This window comes from Callithrix jacchus, chromosome 2, assembly GCF_049354715.1.
Source record: "Callithrix jacchus isolate 240 chromosome 2, calJac240_pri, whole genome shotgun sequence".
Lineage (NCBI taxonomy): Eukaryota > Metazoa > Chordata > Mammalia > Primates > Cebidae > Callithrix > Callithrix jacchus.
Genome location: NC_133503.1, coordinates 82,579,061 through 82,602,089, shown reverse-complemented (window position 1 = coordinate 82,602,089; position 23,029 = coordinate 82,579,061). Strand labels below are relative to the sequence as shown.

The 23,029-nt window shown below is 41.9% G+C and overlaps 1 pseudogene across 1 annotated transcript in view; it reads left to right on the top strand.

Moving 5' to 3' along the window:
• Positions 1 to 23,029, top strand: part of LOC100407491 (interferon regulatory factor 2-binding protein 2-like) — a 66,745-nt pseudogene that overhangs the window by 15,907 nt on the left and 27,809 nt on the right. The window contains exons 3-11 of the transcript XR_013532095.1: positions 3,187 to 3,308; positions 6,477 to 6,568; positions 9,033 to 9,212; positions 11,458 to 11,634; positions 11,755 to 12,012; positions 13,889 to 13,963; positions 16,947 to 17,098; positions 17,801 to 17,847; positions 19,266 to 19,371. The product of XR_013532095.1 is annotated as an interferon regulatory factor 2-binding protein 2-like (transcript). The remainder of the gene's footprint in view (positions 1 to 3,186; positions 3,309 to 6,476; positions 6,569 to 9,032; positions 9,213 to 11,457; positions 11,635 to 11,754; positions 12,013 to 13,888; positions 13,964 to 16,946; positions 17,099 to 17,800; positions 17,848 to 19,265; positions 19,372 to 23,029) is intronic.

Genomic DNA, 23,029 nt, shown 5'->3' with positions numbered 1-23,029 from the left:
TATTAAATGTTTATTTTTTATCTTTTAAATGATTTTAATTTAATCAAGCAATTCTTTTGCATGGTTCCAAATTCAAATTGTACACAGTGGTATAGGCAGTGACCAGTCTTCCTCCCACTTTTTTCCTGTCCACAACATTTTCTTTCCTGTAACAAACGAGTGTTCTGATTGTTTTTCATCTTTCCAGAGATATATTATACAAACAAAAGGATAATGAAGCTATTTTTGATGTCTGCAAATGCTTTCTGGTTTTTTTGGGTGAAAGTTAATATATTAGTATGTTCCAGTATTCTGATATTTGCAGTGACTGTGTTTGTCTCAGTAGTAATGTGGTTCCTGTCTTTATTTCTGTAGGTAAATTGCTAGAATGAGATGTTGTACTGTTTTTTAAAATTAAAACTGCATGGAAGAAGAGTGGCCCGATATAGCAAATATGAATAGGGAATGCCAAGTGGAATTTGAATTCAAGATAAACAGTAGATTAGTTTTTATTGCAATTGGGATTCATATGATAATTAGAGTATGCTTTTACAGAAAACCCCTTTGTCCTTTATCTGTATTATTCACCGCTCACTGGGATCTTGAACTTTATCTAGTAACTCTTCCCAAAAAAGTGTAGCATATTAAGTCATTATTGTTAACTTTCCCGTGAGAGTGAGAACCTGCAGTAAGGAGACTGAAGTGTGAATCTTGGCTTCACCACCAAACACAACCGTTGCAAAAAAAAGAAATAGTCTGATTTCATGTCGTGAAGTCAGGAGTCACCATTATACCCTTCTCAGCTTCCAGGTTTAGTAGCAGTAGGCGCAGATGTAAGGGACAGGAGGACAGAACACCATCTTTTTCTTTCCTAACATATAGCGGCCTGCAATTCCTAGAGCTCTGGTTTCTCCAGGAGTTAGGAATCTACTACCCACATCCATTCTGAGACAAGCCGGGATGCTCTCCACCCATGTCCCATCCCCATGCCCATGCACCCCTGTGCATGTCAAAATCCTGGCTGGCCTCTCAGCTCACTGCTGGCCTCATCTTCACCATACATCCTTGCTCTTTGGAATTCAGTGTCATCACACGTGGTTCTCAGCATGGGAATTTTTGTAGCCTGTCTTTAAAAAAAAAAAAACTTGCTTCATTCTCGCTTTCACACTGCGAGTCACTGACCATGTATCAGCATTCAAATGGCAGGAAAGAGCACTCGCGTTCTGTGCTGTGCACAGGAGGAGTGTTAGGAAACTGGTCAGAGGAGATGAGGAGTACTCAGAGCACAGCAACAAAATCTCCACACACACACACACACACACACGTCACTCCCTGCTGGGCTGCAGTAATTCTGCACTGATGGGAGGGGCTTCGGGAAGGGAAGACGCTTTCAGATGGACGGGTACACACTGATGATTTCCTGAAACACTTTCTGTTGGCTCTTATGAAGCATTTGCCCCTTCTGAAGACAATTGGACATGCAGGCAGAGATGCAAGACAACGTAACCGGGGCCACACTGCAGGGAAGGCGGTGGATTGCAGTCTCAAGCCCAGGGTTCTCCCCTCATTGCTCCAGTTGTGTGAGAAACTAGTTTTCTAACTCCTGTCCAATATCCCTCATGAGTTCTTGGTTTGATCTCAATTCAAAATGTGAACAGTCCTTGAGCATTTCTATGAAATCCCTCCACAATGGCCACTGGGAGGGGAGCGACCTCCCCGCAGTGCCTGCCTGTGTGGATGCTCCCAGGCCTTTTGTCCTCTGAAACAGAGCTGACTTCTTAGGCGCCGCCCTCTTCCACCATGCAGCTCACGTCGACCTCAGCTAAGAAGATTGATAGCAATTCAAGCAAAATCATGGTAAACTTAACAAAACCACGTCCCCAGTAGTGGGGATTACAGGTGTGTACCACCACATGCAGGTAATTTTTGTGTTTTTAGTAAAAGACGGGGTTTCACCATGTTGGCCAGGCTGGTCTCGAACTCCTGACCTCAGGTGATCTGCGTGCCTCGGTCTCCCAAAGTGCTGGGATTATAGACACGAAGCACTGTGACTGGCCTGTTAGCACTAACTTCTAAATTACTCCTTCCCATTTCCTCTTTTGTATTTCTATTGGCAGATGCTTTGTATCCTTCTTTCAAGGTCATCTGTGATATTGACTGACTTAATTGGCATCTTCCTTTTGTTTTACAAGTGATGGCCAAAAAATGAGCCAATGGACAAAGAGTTATCCAGATCTAGTTTTCATTATCCAGAAGTGTGGTGCTGATGCCCTCAGTACAAAGCAGTGCTTTGCCTTGTGTGTATTTATAGTTTTTCATGTAAGCGTCTCCTATACTATTAGTCAGAATTCTTAGATTTGGTTTATAGTTAGGTTTTTAACAACACGTCTCTGTTATAATTATGTGTTATGTTGGTATGCTTGTTGATCTTCAACTCCCCAAATAGTTTTCTAGATAATAAAGGCATTTTTAAATCTAGAGGTCTGTTTGGGGAAGAGGACCTCTGTTGGGTGTTGTGGGGCTGTCCAAGTCCTCCCCAGGCTAGATGCGAATTGCCTCTGCCTTACTTCCTTTCTAGGTTCCCTGTCTTGTTGGTATTCAAATTCTCTTTCATCATTTATTTTAGTTTTGTACCTACAGAGCCATGTCAGATATATCTATGCTGGAGCTAATATATCTGTGCTAGAACCTGCTTGTGCTGCTGCCAGAGAAACAAAGCAGGGCATGAGTTTTGTGTGTGGAGCAGGGACTTAAGATCAAGGAGGATTTTGCAAAGGGTGGGATAGAACATTCTGGGTAACACGAACAGCTTTAGTATGGCGGTTACTTCTCAGTACTCATTTTCAGTTTGCGGACAATCATTCAGTCCTAGACAGTTTTACTGTCCTTCCTTCCTGAGGTTTAAAGTAACTAAACCGTGGGCTTTCTGACAAGGTTGTAGAATATCTCTCAATTCTTAATTACTATTGTTCGGTGCAGAGAAGTAATGTTTTCCTAAACTCTCTTCGGTTCACTCAAAAACATAATTGAGGACCTAATGTCCTACGTTGGTGCTTATCTTGAAAATATTGCTGAAAATCAGAAATTCACATTGCCAGCGGGCTTTGGGATTTTTGTTTTTGGTTTTGTTTAAGTGATTTAAAAAGTTTATTTCCCTATAGTAGCTTACCCCAATGTGCAAGTGTTTAACTGATTGTTCCTTCCTAGGAAGAAGAAATAGAATTTCTCTACAGTGAGAACACGGTTAGAAAAAGCCCTAACATTACAGACCAGTGGGATCTTGTCCTTCATGCAGTCTCTCATTGGCTTCTTTCAGACTGAAATGGCAGGTGAGTCTCTCTTGGTCTGTCCTCCCAGAACTACTCTCTTTGTAACTGCCCTTTTGGTATGATCTGTCTATAAACATAGTGGAAAGATTGAAAGATACAGAAAATTAAATAATTACTTTCTTTCACCTCTCAAATGTAGTTTTGTTAAGGCTTGTTAATTGTTGGGATCTCTTTGTTTCAAGGCCCTGGGGAATTCAGACCTGGCTTGTGGCTCACACCTGTGTAATCCCCAGCATTTTGGGAGGTTGAGTCAGATCACCTGAGTTTAGGAATTCCAGACTAGCCTGTCGAACATTGGTGAAATCCCGTCTCTACTAAAAATATTTTAAAGAAAAAGTTAGCTTCCCATGTAGGTGGGCATGTGTAGTCCCAGCTACTCAGGAGGCTGAGGCATAAGAATCACTTGAACCTGGGAGGCAGAGGCTGCAGTGACTCGAGATTGCACCACTGCCTGGGTGACAAGATTGAAACTTCATCTTTTAGAAAAAAAAAAAAGCCCTGAGCAGTTCTTTCTTTAGCGGGTATCCTGGCGAGCTCAACCCTCCACAGAAGAGCTTTGGAGTTTGATAGCTGTGGATTCGGAGTCCAGCTGTACCACTTGTTCCCAATGCAGAGAGTTGCCTAAAGTCTGACCATAGATTGCTTTTTTTTCTTTCTTTCTTTTTTTTTTTTTTTTTTAATTTTTATGGGTACATATATATATATATATTTATGGGGTATATAAGATATTTTTAGACAGGCATACAATGTGTAATAATCACATCAGGGTAAACGTGGTATCCATCACCCCAAGCATTTATTGTATCTTTAAACATCCCAAGTATACTTTTTTAATTGTTTTTAAACGTACAAGAAATTATTGACTGTAATCACCCCATTGTGCCAGCGGATGCTACCCATTCATTCTATCTTGACCTTCAGTGTCTTTATCTGCAAAATGCCCAGTACTCTTTGTAAGGCTTAAGTAGAGATGATTTACATAAAGTACCTGGCAGATAATAGGTACTTATGACAGTTATAACTTATTTTTAGGTCTATTACTGAATAATCCCCATCTTTTCCAGAAAACTTAGAAAAGTCAGAAGAGGAATACTGAAATGGACATATTGCTATATTTCTATTAAATAATAACAGTAAGTTTGTTATTACAGAGATTGAAAACTACATTGAGTTCCTCAGGGTTTTAGATAGTTACAACCATAGGTCCAGGTGAGACATCTGGGACACCTCAGAAAATCAGTTAAAGTGGTCAGGCAGAGGCCCTGGGTCACAGTGAGGACGAAAGAGGGCAAGGCAAATCCATCTTCATGGGACCCTGCAGATCCTGCTGCTGCTGGGCAGAGCAGCAGCTGCCACATACCTGGGATTCACCATTAGCCTATATACTGGCACACGCCACTCCCTGAGAAAGGCAGTACTGCCCCGTGTAGCACAGAAAGACTGTTAATTAGTCGCCCTAAAGTATTTGTTCACCTTGTTAAAAATGTAGAAGGATCATGACAGTCCAGCTGTTGCTCAGATGGACATGGATGAAGATGGAAGTGAGTGTGAGGCTGATTTTTGCCCTGAGGAGGGCAGCACTGGGAGTCCAGCACACTCTGCTTAGACTGCTCGCTGCTGTGTCTGCTTTTCCCTCCCGAGTGACACGAGTGGGTGGGAAATGTGGGGATTGTTGCTTGGAGTAGCTGCCATAACCTGGTGAAGCTGGGTCTGGAGAGTGTGCCCCCTGACTGGAGCCTCATCTGCCTGGAAACAAGAGATCAGCAGCCACGTTGTGTGGGTCATATTTAAGTCCTCTGCTCTACCAGTCTGTCAGCTTCATGCCCTCCACTCCCTCAGCAGCACTGTGGGTGTGAGAGGACCTGGCTCACAGGGTGGCGGTGGCCAGGGTAGTGGCTGCTGCTACTGCTGCTGCCACCCCGGTATGTTGTAAGTTCATTCATTGCATGTGCAGATCATTATTCCCTTAGAGTTCAAACCAGAATATAGAAAACCTGAGCTTCCTGGAAGGTAGAAAGTGGCATGAACCCTAGAAATGATTTAGACAGACCTAAGTCACTGAAATCACCTGTCGAGGAAAGTGTGACCAGCTAAAGACTCTGGCCTGGGGCTCAGCCCACTGGCACCCGAGTTCTGGTCTTTGTGAACAGCAGCAGAGAGCAGCTCTGCCCGTTGCAAATCTCATCTCTTTAGCTTAGACCAGAAGCCTCATGAAAACTCCCTGGATTCTTTTCATGATCATAAATTGTGTTTGTTTCTAAGTGCTGGTCTTTTGGTGTTTGTTTTTATTCAACAGAGTATCAATTTAAAGGGGAGGTGAATGAGAATCCTTAAAATAAGCCTTGCCTCAGACAGGACTGGCTAAACACCCTTTCTTTCCTGTCTGACCTCTGAGTTTTTCAGGGAACCCTTCAAATCCTCCTAATTCTCAAGACTTTCACTACCCCTTTTGCTGTTTTTACTTGACCGTTTTAATACTTAGAAAGCAAGTTATATTTTATTCATATCCTATGCCAGTTTTTCAACAGCAGCACTATGGACACTTTGGGCCAGATCATCCTCTGTGGTGGGGCTGTGCTGTGCATTTTAAGATGTTGAGCACCATCTCTGGGGTCTACTCATTAGATTCCAGTAGCACTGTTCTACCCACCAAGTTGTGGCAAGCAAACTGTTTCTTAAAACGTTGACCCATGTTCCTCGAAGAGCAAAGTTGCTTTTGTTTGAGAATCACTGGCCTATGCTATGGCTTTTAGCATCTGCTTTGAGTTTTCGTATGTCTTTTAGTTGCAGTCGAATATACTGCAATAGAAGGGAGTAGGGCAATGTTTATGCTGTCAAATTGCACACCTCCCTGTAAACGGTATTTTCTACATTTATGTAGTGAGCAGCCTTGGACTTTGATCCACACATCTTGGAGTTTTTGGCTTTTTTCACTGACCAGTTGGAATTCTCATGTGGCTCACAGGATGGTTTTTTGTGTGCATCTTGAAACATCTTGACTGCCATGTAGCACATCCTCGACAAATGGTCGTTACATGATTGCTTCATTTTGGTTCTTAGTAAGTGGAGGCCCTTGGATACAAGACGTGGGCCCGTTCTTTGTTATATCCAGCCCTCTCCCCGCCAGGTGCCTGGTACTCATTTGCTGCCTGATTGACTTATTTTTAGCTCATAGGCGTTACACTGGGGTGCCTCGCTTTGTGGAGTTTGTACATATTCTCGCCAATTGGTACATTAGAATGAACCGCAGAAGATAAAAGGTAAGTGCAGACTGCTGTTGAGAAAAGCAAAAAGCACATGAAGTTTGACAATAGAAGAAGTATGAGAATAGCCCAAAGGGAAAGGAACATTTTCAGATGCTGTCAGCTTTTGAAGCTGTGTTTTTCTTCTTTCACATTGCATTTTAACTATATTTGTCGTTTGAGGCATAGGGATTTATAAGTTCTAAAAGTCATTTAGCATTTTTTTTTTCACAACACAATTACATACATATATTGGAGGGAGAATGTCAGGGCACAAACAGGACCAAACTGAGCAGACCTCTTAACATTTTAAATAAAACCATGCAAATATTTTATAAAAATATTGGCAGGTATGGCTTTAATATTGAGAGGAATACCACCTTCCTTTTACCACAAGGGAGTTGGTTATTTGGCTGTGGACAGAACTATGTAGCCGTTGTGGGTTTAGGATGAACAAAGCATAGGTCCTGGTCTCAGGGCTTCAGCAAGGTACACAAATAACAATGATGTATAACAGGGAGAGTGAAGTCTCTTTACCATAGGCCCAGTAAAAGCTCCCACCACCCGTTAGTCATGTCTTTTTTTTCTTTTTGAGACAGACTTTCACTCTTGTGACCCAGGCTGGAGTGCAATGGCAGGATCTCAATGCACTGCAACCTCTACCTCCCAGGTTCAAATGATTCTCCTGCCTCAGTCCCCTGAGGAGCTGAGATTACAAGTGTGTGCCACCACGCCCAGCTAATTTTTGTATTTTTAGTAGAGACAGGTTTCACCATGTTGGCTAGGGTGGCCTTGAACTCCTGACTTTATGTGATCCACCTACTTCAGCCTCTCAAAGCACTGGTATTACAGACGTGAGCTGCCGCACCCAGCCAGTCATGGCTTAAAATGCATTAATAGAACCCTGCAACACAAGTGTAATTTCATTTTTGGCAGGTGTATCTCACATACACATATCCAGGAAGTGTGCTAAGATGTGTACAGTAGTTATCTCTGGATAAGTTATTCATGGTTGAAATTTTTTCATTATCTTCATTTTTCCTACAATGAATTCATTTTTTTTAATACACAGTACATAACTTTTTTAACATAAAACATCTTATTTAAAGGCACTTTAAAGTTTTCAGTTAGCAGCTTTTTCTGTCTGTTGTGGGTAGATCCATTCTGCCCTCAGCCTTTTTCAGTCCTACAGTTAGGCTTTACTTTCCTATCAGCTCGCCTCACTCAGGTGGGGATAGAGGGACAGCAGCTGCACATCCTGGCCAGGCTTCCTGCACTGCCTTGCAGGGCCACCCTAGTCAGCCTGTGGTCTTGACCCTTTCTTCCTACTCTGCCTCGTTCCCTGTCTGTGTACTGCATGCTCTTCGAGGGTTGCCTCTTTTTAATCAACTGTTTTTTTTAAATGATAAACACTTATTTTAGCAGTTTAAAATTTATGTCTCCTTTTTATTCTTTATGGTGAAAATGGGAAAGAAGATTGTGTCATGGCCCTAGAAACCTTGTTTAATGTTCTGCTTTCTCTTTGTAGACTTATGGTAAGATGGGTGGCTTCTTTCTAGTACCCTTTGGCCTGTGTGCTGCCTTCGGTACCCACTTGCTGCAGCCTCCTTTTTTTCTATCTATTCTCTGTTATTCCACCAAAAAGAGAAGTAGACGTTTTATAACAGCTTATAGCTGTAGTTTCTTTTCAGAAATCTTATACATGTTAAGTAAGGACTAAGAAATCCTGGATTTTTTTCTTCCAATCTCTGGTAGTCTAGTATATGTCAGGGCCCTTGGCTCGAGGAGGAGGATCTACAGTGCAACGTAAGACATATCTCATCTTAATGTGGATTCGCCTAATTGCAAACAATGGGGATGTTCTTTAGCTTATACGTGTCCTAGCAAATATTTCATTAAAAATACTTTGACTTAGCGTTGAGAGGAAAACATGCAAGTAGTTGTTTGATATATGTTTTTATCAGTTCAAATATTAGTTAAATAATATAAAAGTGGAAAGCCTTCAACTTTTTTTTTATCCTGTTTCTGCTACTCTCTATAAGGCTCCCATTTACTCCTTAACTGAAGGAAAATGTGCTTTGTAGAAGGTCCTGTGCCTGATCCTCTCCAGACCTGATCTCATCTCCTTCATCCCGTGAAGGAGAGCGTGTTTTCCCCAGTTTACAGATGAGGTTTCTGAGGTTTAGGGCAGTCAGTCCTCTGTGCATCTTGACTTGGCTGATATTTCATTAGGTGCTCCTGTTTCCGTTTTAGACATCCTTCAGAATTCTAGAGATGCTTTGGGTTTTTCTGTCTATAGTCCTACAGCTTATGCTTCAGGGCTGTGAGGCCATTTCTCATTCAGGGGGTGTGTTTCGTAACCTCATGCCCATTTCAGTGCATGTTACTGTGTTGCTAACATGTTTAGTTGTTTCTCAGTATAAATGAGGTCAGTTGTTGATGACTGCATATGACTGACATGATGTCCTGTGTCTTTATACAGGCTCCCTACGTGCCTTTTCTCACTGAATTATGTACCAGAATCTAAAGGTGCTTATTGACCCTGTTTCTTTTCAAGACAAAGACACTCTCAGCATCCACTACCTCATGCTGCCCCGTGGTTATTCATCAAGATCCAGAAGCTCTTAGAGATATCACATCTTTGGAGAAGTCTGTCATTGAGGTAAGATGGAAGACTTATCTGTTTTGGGTACAAATAGACTCCCCTTGAGAACATTATTATGATGAATAATCTTTAATAAAGTACACATTGACTATATAATTTATTTTTATTAGTATATTCATAACAAATTTAACAATATGTGATATTTTACACTGTTTTTGGAATCAACATAAACTTGATGTAATTCTTTTAAAAATGTTTCAGGATTAATGAATTTTTTTTTTTACCTATCACCTAGCATCTTCATTCATATCTTTTCCCTGAAGTACTTTTCTTTTCTATTTTGAGGCAGAGTCTCACACTCTGTCAACCAGGCTGGAGTGCAGTGGTGCATTATCACAACCCCCACCTCCTAGGTTCAAGCGATTCTTTTGCCTCAGTCTCCCGAGTAGCTGAGATTACAGGCATGTGCCACCACACCCAGCTAATATTTTGGATTTTTAGTAGAGGTGTTGTTTCACCATGTTGGCCAGGCTGGTCTTAAACTCCTGACCTCAGGTGATCTGCCTACCTTTGCCTCCCAAAGTGCTGCGATTACAGGCATGAGCCCCACTTCGCCTGGCCTTCTGAAGTACTTTTTGATAACTACCAAAGAAAAATTATTCCTCCAAATTATACAAGTGACGAGTGCCCTCGCATTGGTTATAAATAGTCAAGGCACTAGCGTAGTGAGTGTCTTTCCACTCAGTCTCTTCTGGAGTCTCACTTCCTGGCTGCTTCATGATTTATATAATTATCCTCCTGTTGTTTGAAATTTAGGTTTCCAATTACAAACAAAAGCTATGTATATTCATATATGCATATATCACTGTATGGATATTGGGTAGATACCAGAAGTGGAGTTTTGGGGTCAAAGTTGAAATAACAGTGTCAGTTGTCTTCCTAAACATCTTTATTGCATTATTTTTAAAAAACAAATAACATTTTACCTCATCTTCTTTATGATTATAGAAAGCAAATTTTTTTTTATTTTATTGTTTATTCTTGTCACAGGTAATATTTAAAATCATTATTATAGAAAATACTAATTTCTGTATTTGGTTTTCATTGCTTGAGAATTCCAGAGAAATGTTAGAAACTGAAAGTTAGATTGTAAATTCTGAAATTAGTGCCTGTGGTTATGCATAAAATAGGATTTTTTTTTTTTTTTGAGACAGGGTCTCATTCTGTCACCCAGGCTGGAGTGCAGTGATGTGATCTTGGCTCACTACAACCTCCATCTCCTGGGCTCAGGCACACCTCCCACTTCAGTCTCCCAAATAGCTGAGATTAGGCATAGTAGTACAGGCTTTTGTACAGATGGGGTTTTACCATGTTACTCGGGGCAGTCTCTAACTCCTGAACTCAAGGAGTTTTCCTACCTCGGCCTCCTGAAGTGCTGGGATTACAGGTGTGTGCCATTGAAAACATTTTAAATAAATTACTTCAGTCACTTGAAATGAGATTAATGTAGCTAAATATCATGGCAAAAGTAAACATTCCATAGTATTTGCTTCAAACTATTCTCATGAGATGTCATTTTTCCATCTACTGTACCATCACCATGCCTGCTGCATCAGTAATCCTCAGTAGCATGACTGAAGCATGAAGGGTTCTGTTTAACTGATTCATCTGCTTGGTTGATAGTTACCCTCGTGGTACTATGAAATGGGTTGCACAAAGGTTACCTCTGACGGATGAAGTTTATATTTCTCGTTCTGGGGTCCTTTTTCTGTTACGCTCAACTGTCTTAGTAGATCTTCGTAAGAAACTTCTTTTTCTTACCATACAAGTCACTGGTTTTTAAGCATATTTATAGAATTGTACAACCATCACCACAGTTTTAGAACATTTTCATCATCCCAGGAAGATTACCCAGTATTCATTAGCATTCACACACCATTTTCCCCTCGATACCTGACCACTTCCCGGCATCCACGAACCTATTTGCTGTCTCTGGGTTTGCCTTCTCTGGACATTTCATATTAGTGGAATTGTACAATTTGTAACTTTTATGTCTGGCATATTTCAGCTAGCATAATGTTTTACATTAATTTATGTTGTAGCATGTATGAGTGCTTCAGTCCTTCATATTGCTAAATATTTCATTGCATGCGTCTACAGTATTATGTTGTTTATTCATGTGATGGACACTTGAACTGTTCTTACCTTCTGGCTGATGGGAATAGTGTTACTGTGGACATATGTTTTTATGAACATAAGTTTTCATTTCTCATTTTTGTTTCCTCTTGTGCACTAAGTATAGGAATTGAATGTTCAAAAAGTACACTGTCTGCAGATAAAAACAAGAACGGCATTCAGCTAAGGGCAGAACCAGATCACATGGTCCTGGGGAAGCGTCTGAAGGGAGCCTTTAAGACAGTGATGATGACGTCCATCAAGCAGCTGAGCAGTGAGGAGCTGGAGCAGTTCCTAAAGACTGGTAGGTGTCTACACAGACAAGGGCGCACCGTTCATGTCCTCAGGCTGAGGGATATTTTGTATTTACGTTATTGTTTGACTTTAAAATTACATCATTTGCTTTTGTTTTCTTTTTTTTTAGGACGAAATCTCACTCTGTCACCCAGCCTGGAGTACAGTGGCACAGTCTTGGCTCACTGCAACCTCTGCCTCCCAGATTCAAGCGATTTTCCTGCCTCAGCCTCCCGAGTAGCTGGAATTACAGGCATGTGCCACCACACCTAGCTAATTTTTGTATTTTCAGTGAAGATGGGATTTTGCCATGTAGACCAGGCTGGTCTCCAACTCCTGATGTTAGGGGATCTGTCTGCCTCAGCCTCCCAAAGTGCTGGGATTACAGGTATGAACCACCACACCCGGCCATCATTTTCTTAAATAAAACTTTTTCCTGTTTATAAAAATATTTACTATTATTATTATTATTTTCCTTGTGATGGAGTCTCACACTGTTGCCGGGTGTGACAGTGGCATGACCTCTGCTCACTGCAACCTCTACCTCCCAGGTTCAAGCGATTCTTCTTGCCTCAGCCTCCCAAGTAGCTGGGATTACAAGGCACCTGCCACCTTGCCCAGCTATTTTTTTTTTTTTTGTATTTTTTTAGTAGAGGCAGGGTTTCACTATGTTGGCCAGGCTGGTCTTGAACTCCTGATCTTATGATCTGCCTTCCTCAGCCTTCCAGAGTTCTGGGATTACAGGTGTGAGCCACTGCACCTGGCCATAAATAATTTTTCAATTTAGAAACAAAATAGCTGGGTACAGTGGCTCACACCTGTAATCCCAGCACTTTGGGAGGCCCATGTGGGCAGGTTCCTTGAGATCATACAGCAGATAGTCGGGTGTGGTGATATGCACCTGCTATCCCAGTTACTCTGAGAGGCTGAGGTGGGAGGATACCTGCAGCCTAGGATAAATTTTGTACTTACTCTCATGATGCTCGCTGACATTAAAGATTTGGGACAATAAGTATGGTTTTGATAAATGCTATAAAGGGAAATATAGGGTAATATAAAAACATGTATTGGGGTACCTAACCAAATGATGGGATTAGGAAAGTGAAATTAGCCCCATCTCACCACCCCTCTACAGAGCATTTCAGGGTGCCCAAAAATTTGCAGCTCTGCTAAGATTAGAATCATACATGGTTTGAGTGTGGCTGTCTGACATCCTGTGGCTATCTGGGGCACAAGCTGTTTATTATTAGGACTTCCCCTGAAGTTGAAGATCATAAGCTGGGAGATACCATAGAAGAGAGATTTAAGGATTCATAAATCAGATGAGTGGCTAAGGAAATTGGGGGAAATGTCCCTAAGATTCCCCAAATATTTAGATGTAATAAAAACATAATACAGTAGCAGCTAGAACTCAAGTTATTCCTAATTACTAATCAACTCAAAATATTAAAATAGAAAACTTACACACCTTGAAGTCACAAATCTAAATTGTTTCACCAGATAGACATAGCATCAAAAATTCCTGAAATCAACCTTATTTGAAATTGAAAGCCTAGTTTCTAAATTTTAGTTTCTAAGTAAACTGTTTTGCACTGATGAAAACAAAATCGTTTTTTGGAACACAGTGATGAAGTAAACATAAACATAACACCCTAGTGCTCAGAGCCCAAAAACGTCATTATCGATGACAACAGTGGGCCTCCCTGTTGCCGGGGAGTGCTCAGAGCCCAAAAATGTCACTATCGATGACAACAGTGGGCCTCCCTGTCGCCGGGGTGTTGTCAGCCGCTGTGCACATTTCTGCCTCCCCTGAGCAGGCATGATGCTCAGTACCAGCCTGTCTCGTTTTAGCCTCACCATACCTTGCTCAGCATGTCATGCAACCAGCTAATGGTGGACCTATGTTCGCTTTCTCTCTAAAGACTGTGTTTTCTTTATTACATCCTTCTGCTTTGTGTTTGTGGTGAGCATTTGTTGCCTCTAGTTGCCTTCCCTTAGCCTTGTTATTTCTGTGGATGTGAGAGTTTATATAAAACTAGATATTGGTGATGATTTAACTGTCTTCAAGGTAGTGTAGTGTAGTCCAAAGAAAGTTTGTCATATCTTGGCTAAAACCATGACATGAGTCAGAGGGAAATGTTCTTTTGAAACTACTGTGGCTTTGCTGTTGTGAAATTTTCATGAAGAAGGAGCATAATACACGGGTAGTGGCGCAGCTTGAAGAAGAAGGGAAGCTGATTAACAGTGTATCTGCTTCTCCATAGGGACCATTGTTGTGGAAGGCCATGAATTACATGATGAAGACATCCGTCTCATGTACACCTTTGATCAGGCCACAGGTGGGACTGCACAATTCGGAGCACACTCATGCGCAGGCATTTTTCTGCTTCCGAAAACATTTCTTTACCAAGAGATGAGAGCATAAGAGGAGAAGGCATTTGCCTATGCCTTTCCTGATAATGTTGACAGTTTGCCTCAGGGTAAAATAAACCAGTTACTTGGTTTAGATTGGCTTTGTCAAACTAATATATCATTATGCCTTTAACATATGCATTTGTTTAATGAATACATAAGTATCTTGTGATTTCTACATGTAATTGTCTCAAGTGTGGGGTTGCACAAAAATGAACCCTTCACGCTGGGCGCAGTGACTCACACCTGTACTTCCAGCCCTTTGGGAGGCCGAGGCAGGCAGATCACCAGGTGAGGAGATCAAGACCAGCCTGGCTAACATGATGAAACCCAGTCTGTACTAAAAATAGAAAAAATTAGCCAGGCATGGTGGCACATGCCTATAGTCCCAGCTACTCAGGAGGCTGAGGCAGGAGAATCACTTGAACCCAGGAGGCCGGGATTGCAGTGAGCCAAGATTGCACCACTGCACTCCGGCCTGGGCAACAGAGTGAGACTCCGTCTTAAAAAAAAAAAAGTGAACCCTTCAAGGAGTTAATCAAGAATATATGAAATTAAGCCATTGCTTAGTATTCTACCTGATATAAGTTATCTGGTAGAAATAAGTACACAGAGAGCTTTTATCCAAAAATTGGCATAGAGGTGAAAGTGGTCAGGAAGCACTCCTTGAAGAGAATTTACAGGCTGTTTTTGATTCTGGTGTCAATATTTTTTGCCATGATAGAAAAGACACTAACTCCTTGCAATGTTGACCGGACCTGTCCCCCAGTCGGCATAGTTGTAAGATCTCTCGTGTGGGATTGGGGATATCTGTGCTTAGCATACCATTTGCAGGGGGAAGGTAGAGCAGCACCTCTATGAAAGAAGGTCGACCTCCTTAGTTTTTTATCCAGGTGCTTATGTTAGATGTGTACAGCACTCCCCGTGGGCAGACAGTGGCAAGGAGTCAGAGGTATCAAAGCTGGGAAAGAATGCAAGGGAAGGCAGGGAGGAGGTTTGTAAACACTTGACAGTGGGCAGTTCTTCCTCGTTACAACAGATGTTAGGGGCCTGAAAAGTTGTCCACACTTAGAAAAGTGTCATCACGTGATGCTTCTGAGTTTCTTGACATGTCTTAGATGTTTTAGGGGGCTTGGTGGCCCTCCACTGACTGGAGTTATGAGTTTATCATTCATTTCATTGTCTCTGATGCCTTTGTGAAGTAAGTCATTTCTTAACTTCCCTTTTTGCTCAAAGGTAAATGAGATGATACCTGATTTACAAGTCATTTGTGGAGTGTATTCTACTCTGCAGTGTGCTGTGTAACAGAAGTGATGGTGTCATTATTGCTACATCATAATCAACAACCTTCAGAGTAAATAGAATCATTAACCTTAGCAAAAATATGGCAGTTTATATTAAGTCAAAAAGTTTTGTGGTTCATTGTAGAATTAGTCTTCAGTCATTCTGACAAACCTACAGATCACAGGGGTCATGGTATAAGAAAGTCACTTGGAGTTGACTGCTGTGAGGCCTTCGATCCACCTGTTGTGGCCTGAAAAGCTGTGCTGCTCTAAGGGCTTCATGATTATTGATCTTATTTATTAGAAGAGTTAATATTACCTGTTAGATGGCCGAAAAGCAGTCATGTGAGGGACGCAAGAGGTGGTTTCAGGGCATCTCCTGTGAGCAGCACCCTACAAAAAAAAGAAGAAACAAAAAGCTGTACACCTTTCTGCAGAGATAGAGGACTGGCGGGTTATGAAGAAGTACCTGAACAATAAACTAGATTAATTTTATTGCTTTTGCTGGTTTGTGTGAACAAACAGTGCTGCATTAAAGAGTCTCCAGATTAAGTTTTAAAGGGCATTTCGCTGAAGTGGGAAGAAATGTTTCTCCTTATTTGATTGTCATGGTTTGGTGTGCACTGTTCATTCCCACAGCCTTTGTTCGTCTTAGATGTCACTCCTGACCAGTCAATGGTGGATGAAGGAATGGCTCGAGAAGTCATTAGTCACATACAGAAACTTCGCAGGAAGGCTAGTTTGTCAGTTAACAATATGCTGCTGTTTTGGCATTTTGGTTGTTGGGGGAAGATAGGAGAGGCAGGTAATATAAACCGTAGTGATCAGTGCATGACAGTCACTGATCTACAGTGTATTTGGATTCTATTCTGCAGGAAAGTCACTCCTCTTCCCCTCCCCACATGTTCACTCCCAAGCTGTAGCTTTCAGCCAGACTGTGCCTTTTCCCATCCTTTTTTTTTTTTTTTTTTTTTTAGCTCCATTGGGCTTCTATAAAATAGCCTCTGTGATTGAGGCAGAAGGTAATCAGAGATGATAGTGTCTTTGCAAAAGGGCAAAGCTGCAGTCAGCATCGACAGGCATCTAGCTTAGGGGAGGTTCCTGGGTCTGGATAGAGCGGGGTAGTTTTTCCTCATTAGAGAACTGAGGAATACACACAGAGCTCATCCTGGAGAGCCGAGGGGCTGCCAAGCCCCTGCCAGTGAGAGAATCAGGAAATTCTTGCCCTGCAGAGGGCAGTGACAGCTGCTGCACATCTTGCTTCCCCGGGCTGTTCAGGGTCTGAGGAGGCTGTTCCAGCAGATAACAGGGTGCTTGTGACCTCTGCATCAGTTCAGAACTGTGTTAAGTGGGTTCTGGGTTATTTCTTGGTTTCAACATTCATGAGGCACTGATTGTGTCAGGAAAAGAAACATGCCCTATCCCCAATGAGTCGAGGAAAGGACACAAAGGTAATCCTGTGCTGCAGTGCCGTTAGTCTCATAGATCACCCAGCAGGGAGGGATGGGTGACTGCTCTTCTGTGATGATTCAGCATGGGATCCGTAGCCCTTGTTGAACAGTACGTTCTTTAAGTTCTGATTAATAGAATGTAGTTTCCTTTTAAACTTTTCTGTGTGTACTTTCAGTGCCATCTGGTCCAACTGATGAAATCATAGTGAAGATATCTGAATAATGTTTTGAAAGCCACACAGAGTACATATTTGCCACCATAAAGGCTTCCTCAAAACAATATCCAGCTCCTCCATCAGATAAAATCCTTATTCAAGAAAAAACACAGGTGAGTGCTGAGTTCCACTGAAGTGCTAAAAGTTTTCAGATTAGGTTTACCTTACGTACTTGTTGATATGTACTTACTTACCTACTTACCTTATGTACTTACTTACTTCCCACAGTAGAGATTGGCACAGCACTCAATCTTGAGGTAATTGCTCTGGACAGTAGTGGGTAGAGCTAGAGAGTGGAAGCTGAGAAAAGATGGAGTGGGGATAGAGGGCAGAACTGTTCTCACAACAGTTCTCTTGAGGAAGATAGCCAGGAGAGTAGTTGAGCTTTGCCCAGAAATGAAATGGCTATGTGGGCCTGTTTTTTTAAAACTGGCAAAGTCAGTGTGTGGATTCTGGTAATTATTAAAAGTAAACAGCAATTGTCTTGAAAAACATTTAACTCTTCTCGTAGTGGGTTCTCCATAAAATTACACTACCAAAAAAGAAAAATCACTATTGCATTTTCTGTTGCTATATCTAGGAATTTTAGATATACTTACGAAAGTCTGATATTAAGGTAGGGAAGATATCAGCTTGTGGGAGGATCATTTGAACATGGGAGGTGGGGGCTCCAATGAGCCAAGATCACGTCACTGCCTGGGCAACAGAGCAAGACCGTGTCTCAAAAAAAAAAAAAGAAGTAGATCATTAAAAATATGTCTCAGTCACTTATTTAATTAATTTTTCCTGCCTCATTCTTTCTATGGGACAAGTAGAGCAAGACAAGAAGGGGCTGACCATGGCTGTTTATCTTTTCAGTGAGGTGAGTTGTAGTGTGGTTTCATTTTCTGTTTTGCATATTTTGTAAATTTTTAAATTTTTTTTAAGTGAGCATTTATTTTTTAGAGAGTAGAATAAAAGGAGAAAAAATGGGATATAAATTATAGCATTTGACTTTTCAAGTAATGAGATTGAATATGTTCTCAGTTGTATACTGTAGGGCTGAGGGCCCCACAGGATCATGGGGTGTGCCTTATGCCATACTGAGGCGCAGGATTCAAGAAATAAGGAGACAGGACACAGAAGTACAAGGAAATTGCAGCTGGGTTCAGGGAGCCACGCCTCCTGTAAGCGGAGTCAGGCGAGGACCCAAATGTCCAGAAGCATGAGTATTTATTGTGTATAGGTTAGGGGGCAGGGCAGTGAGTGAAACCATCTTTAAGGATAGTGATGGGGTCGTGAGCAATAAAACACGGAGTCCACCCCCATTAGGGCACCTAGGCCAGGAGGAGGACAGTGTGCAGCAAGGGGCCCATTCCCATGAAGGCAAGGGCCGTGTGCAGTAATGGGTCCACCCCATTAGATCACCGAGGCTTGAAGGAGGGCTGTGCGCAGTGAAGAGGGTGCAGTGTGCAATACTTCTATGGGCAGACTACTTCTAAGAAGATTTATAGGAGGATGCTTTAAGTCATAGTTTCAGTTGTCAAGGTTACCGCCACCTCCTGGCAGCTTCCAATGGGTTCTATGGGAAGATGCTTTTCAAGCAGCACAGTAGCAAGAGCTGATAAAGTTCACAGTCACCAAGGTGGATTGCCGGTCTGAGGGCAGCCTTCCACAAGAACTGGAGCAAGGTCCTACAACTCCTTTGTCAGGAGGAGTGGCTCTCGCCCCAAGCTTGCCATACAGTGGGTATCTTTACGATACTGAACGCTGCCGCTTGAGCCATGGATTCTTGTCCTGGTATAACTGTTTTTTCCCTTAAATCATGCTCTGCACTGTGTCTGCTCTAGGCTTTTCTCCGATTATAAACTGCTTATTCCTTAATTCGTGCTCTGTACTGTGTCCACTTGAGGCATTCCTCCGATTATGAACTAAGATATAATTATAGGTATATCTGTAGGGAAACATTCTTTAGTCACTCATACTATCAACTATTATATGATTATATAAGGAGGATTATATAAAGGGATTCTTCAAGCCCTAATTTTATAAACTAATATACAATTATGTAAAGGATTATATAAAAGGAAATCGCTGAGTAGTAACACTATAAAGTGAGATATTCCTGAAGCCCGAACTGTGCCAGGGTTCTGCTTAGCTCTCATTCCTCAGTGCCTATATATGGGGGTTACCCACAGTTATACAGCCTTTGTTGTTACCAAGTAGTCACTGTGTTACATGATGGTGTGGCACATTGCAGTCAGGTGCCGCAGTTACTCAGCCATATGTTCTCGTGCTCAGTTGAAGGGATCTGAACTGGAAATTACACTTACCAGAGGATCTTCCCTTCCTGGTTCTGCTTGTGTGTACATCAATCTTAACATTTGTGTAAATGGCAATGAACAAGGTAAGAGTAAATCCCATGATTTGTATGACTGTTTTTTAGTTAAACTTACGGATATGAAAAAACAACCAAAAAAACTTACGGATGTTTTTAAGGGAATTGGAAGGATTATTTAATAGATAACTTTTTCTCTTAATTGTCATCAAAATGAGTTCACTAGGTGCGATGCAATGGCTCATGCCAATAATCCTATCACTTTTGGAAGCCAAGGCGAGAGGATTACTTGAGGCCAAGAGGTAAAGACTAACCTAGCCAACACGATAAGTCCCTGCCTCAATTTTTAAAAAAAGGCCGAGTGCAGTGGCTCATGCCTATAATCCCAGCACTTTGGGAGGTCAAGGCAGGTGGATTACTTGAGGTCATGGGTTTGAGACTGTTGAGTACCAGCCCCAGCCCCATTTGTTGGTGCCCTTAGTCCTGGTGGTTGGCCCCGAGCTCTGGGCTCCAAACACTTTTATTATGTGCATAATTCATTGATGTTGTGGGCATGCAAGAGGAGGGTGAAGGGGTAGGTAAGATGGTGGGGAGTACTTGAGATGCTTCTAAGACATGCTAAACTAGTTATCAGGGTGCAGCTGCATCAGAAGTCTGGCACGAGGAGCCACCCTGTCCCCATCCAATGCATCAAAGGGCTTTTATCTCCCGAGCATTGAGGGCACAGAGCAATTAAAACCATTTCATATTCCGAGAACCTAGGCAGAGCCTGAGGAGTTCCATGTTCTCTGCCCTGCAAGGCTTTTCTCCTCCTTGCCAGCTCCCATCTACAAAGACCCTCCCAGATCTTGTGAGCAGAGGTCACCTTTCTTCTCAGAGATCTTTGTATAAGTCCTCTTTACCAGACCCTCATACATTCTCCATGTTGAGAAGGCATTTGTAGGACTCGAGCAGTATTGCCTGCTCTGCAACCACCCTGCGTTGTTTCCCGGTGTTCCTTCGCTCTCAGGTGGTCCTTACGTTAGGCCTCCTGTTGCCGCTTGATTGCTAATTAACTGCACCAATAATATAGTTTAGTTTGGTGCATAAACTTCCTTACCTTAGGCCTCCTGTTGCCGCTTGATTGCTAATTAACTGCACCAATAATATAGTTTGGTGCATAAACTTAAGTGTACTTTGAACCCAACAAGCTTATAATTATTTAGCTAGAATTAACATAGGTCTCCCCCTGGCCATCTTGACCCACAGAGACCAGCGTGACCAACATGGTAAAACCCCATCTGTACTAAAAATACAAATATTAGGTGTGGTGCCGGGCACCTGTAATCCCAACTACTCGGGAGTCTGAGGCATGGGAATTGCTTGAATCTGGGAGGTGGAGGTCACAGTGCGCCAAGATATTTTTTGTCAATAACTGCACTACTCTAGTCGGACACCATAGAAAAATCTATGGTCCCATCACCACCCATACCAGCAAAGGCCAAGTAAGTAACCTGGACTTCACCCTTGCTAAGCTGAAGACCCCCCTGTCACAGGGGTATCAGAGAAGGCCAAGTAGGGAGTTGGGACTTTCATCCTAGTGGGGCAGTAATGAGTCCCTCGGCCCAGCGGTATCAGTGGAGGCCACATGGGAAGCCTGGATAAATGTAGAAACCTTACCTATCTTCTTTGGGCAGTAACAAGGCATCTCTCCCATTCACAAATGCATGGCAGCAGTGAGGCCACATAATACCAGCACTTCCTCTGCAGTGTCAGTAAAGGTATGCGTGAAACCCAAACAGGATAAACCCAAAAGAATCCACATCAACATGTATCATAATCAAACTTCTGAAAACGGAAGGCAAAAAAATGTTTTGTATGCAGTGAAAGATGTAACACCTAACTTAGAGGAGAAGAACAATTCAAATGATACTGGATTTATCATTAGGAACTACAGAGGCCAGAAGATGAAAAGGCAGCATTTTTGAAGTGCTGAAAGATAATTATTGTCTGCCAAGAATTCTGTATCAATCAGAGATATCCTTCAGGATGATGGGAAAATCAAGACATTCTCAAATGAAAGAAAACTAAAAGAATTTGTTGCCAGCTGAAGGAAGTTCTTAACACAGAAAGGTAATAATAAAAGGGGGAATCCAGAAACATCAGGAAGGAAAAGTGGAAAATCAAAATAGAGGGTAATTCAATTGACTCATTCCTCTCATGGGTGCAACAAGCACTGTATCACTGTTTGATGTGGTTCTCTGTGTATGTACACTGAGGCCTGAACATCATCAGTGGGTTCTTGGGTCCTGCAACTTTAAGTGAAAGGATGTTCTGTGTGCCGTGGGAACTTCTGTGGTAAAGTTGGTTTATTATACAGTACATCATTCTGCTTAAAGTCACAATTTCCAAGAACCTACCAGCAACATTAAGTAAGGACTTACTGAACAAGTAATAGTTAAGACAGTTACAAAGGAGACCAGGTTTCTACATTTATCGCAAACTGGTAAAATACTGACACCACTGAACCTTAAGAAGTTACGTTTATATTAGGTACTACTCGGAGTCACCAGTAAGAAAAGACTATACCACAGGATACGTATAAAACCCTAGAAAAATAAAAAATGGAATTCTGAAATACGTTTAAGTAACTGTGGTAGTCCATTTTTCATTGCTATAGAGGAATACCTGAGGCTGGATAGTTTGTAAAGAAAAAATTAATTTGGCTCACAGCTCTGCAGGCTATACAAGAAGCGCGGCACCAGCATCTGCTTCTGGTGGGGGCCTCAAGAAGCTATTACTCTGCTTTACAGAAGGTAAAGTGGGAACAAGTGTATCACATGATGAGAGAGGGAGTAAGATAGAAGCCAGGCTCTTTTAAACAACCAGCTATCACATGAACAGAGTGAGAACTCATTGCTGCAGCATGGCTACCAAGCCATTAATGAGGGATCTGCCCCAGTGACCCAAACACCTCCTACTAAGCGCCACTTTTCAACATTGAGGATCACATTTCAACATGAGATTTGGAGGGAGCAAACATCCAAACTATATTAGTAACCCACAAGAAGCTAGAAGAGAAAACAATCAGAACAAGTATGCCAGGTGCAGTGGCTTATGCCTGTAATCCCAGCACTTTGGGAGGCCAAGACGGGCAGATCACCTGAGGTCAGGAGTTCGAGACCAGCCTGGCCAGCATGATGAAACCCCACCTCTACTAAAAATGCAAAAATGAGCAGGCATGGTGGCAGGTACCTGTAGACCCAGCTACTCAGGAGGCTGAGGTAGGAGAGTTGCTTGAACCGGAGAGGCAGAGGTTGTAGTGAGCCAAGATCACACCACTGCACTCCAGACTAGGTGACAGAGTGAGACTGTGTCTCAAAACAAGCAAACAAAAAAGAACAAAAGATAGGCAGAATTATTAAAAGCACATTAGCCAAATATGTGCTGTCTATAAGAAACTTAAAAATACAATGATACAGGTGAGTTTAAAGTAAAAGGGTAGAAAAATATATACTATGCAAACATGAATCAAAAGAAGCAGGAATGGTCATGTTTGTATTAGATGAAACAGACTTCAGAGCAGAGAAAATTACCAGGGGCATTAAATAATGATAGACATGTCAATACGCAAAGAAAACAGATTGATCCTAAATTTATATGCATCTAAGAAAGGAACTACAAAATACGTGAAATAAAAAGATGCAGACATTAAAGAAGAAATAGACAAATCCACAACTTTAGTTGG